The sequence below is a fragment of the Lolium rigidum genome, chromosome 6 (assembly GCF_022539505.1).
Source record: "Lolium rigidum isolate FL_2022 chromosome 6, APGP_CSIRO_Lrig_0.1, whole genome shotgun sequence".
Taxonomy (NCBI): Eukaryota; Viridiplantae; Streptophyta; class Magnoliopsida; order Poales; family Poaceae; genus Lolium; species Lolium rigidum.
In genome coordinates, this window is record NC_061513.1 from 88,367,689 (window position 1) to 88,368,985 (window position 1,297).

A 1,297-nucleotide genomic window follows, 5' to 3' on the forward strand; every position below is an offset into this window, starting at 1 on the left:
TTCAAGACAAGCATCAATAAGTCTTGCATAAGAGTTAACTCATAAAGCAATAATTCGAAGTAAAGGTATTGAAACAACACAAAAGAAGATTAAGTTTCAGCGGTTGCTTTCAACTTGTAACATGTATATCTCATGGATATTGTCAACATAGAGTAATATAATAAGTGCAATAAGCAAGTATGTAAGAATCAATGCACGAGTTCACACAAGTGTTTGCTTCTTGAGGTGGAGAGAAATAGGTGAAGCTGACTCAACATTGAAAGTAAAAGAATGGTCCTCATAGAGGAAAAGCATCGATTGCTATTTTTGTGCTAGAGCTTTGATTTTGAAAACATGAAACAATTTTGTCAACGGTAGTAATAAAGCATATGCATTATGTAAATTATATCTTATAAGTTGCAAGCCTCATGCATAGTGTACTAATAGTGCCCGCACCTTGTCCTAATTAGCTTGGACTACCTGGATTATCACCGCAATACATATGCTTTAACCAAGAATCACAAAGGGGTACCTCTATGCCGCCTGTACAAAGGTCTAAGGAGAAAGCTCGCATTTGGATTTCTCGCTTTTGATTATTCTCAACTTAGACATCCATACCGGGACAACATAGACAACGAGATAATGGACTCCTCTTTTAATGCTTTAAGCATTCAACAACAATTAATTCTTTTCTCATTAGAGATTTGAGGATGTTTGTCCAAAACTGAAACTTCCACCATGGAACATGGCTTTAGTTAGCGGCCCAATGTTCTTCTCTCACAATATGCATGCTCAAACCATTCAACTCGGTGTAGATCGCCCTTACTTCGGACAAGACGAACATGCATAGCAACTCACATGAAATTCAACAATGAGTTGATGGCGTTCCCCGAGTAAACATGGTTATCGCACAACAAGCAACTTAATAAGAGATAAAGTGCATAATTACATATTCAATACCACAATAGTTTTTAAGCTATTTGTCCCATGAGCTATATATTGCAAAGGTGAATGATGGAATTTTAAAGGTAGCACTCAAGCAATTTACTTTGGAATGGCGGGAAAATACCATGTAGTATAGGTAGGTATGGTGGACACAAATGGCATAGTGGTTGGCTCAAGTATTTTGGATGCATGAGAAGTATTCCCTCTCGATACAAGGTTTAGGCTAGCAAGGTTGTTTGAGGCAAACACAAGGATGAACTAGTACAGCAAAACTCACATAAAAGACATATTGAAAGCATTATAATACTCTATACCAGTCTTCCTTGTTGTTCAAACTCAAAACTAGAAATTATCTAGACCTTAGAGAAACCAA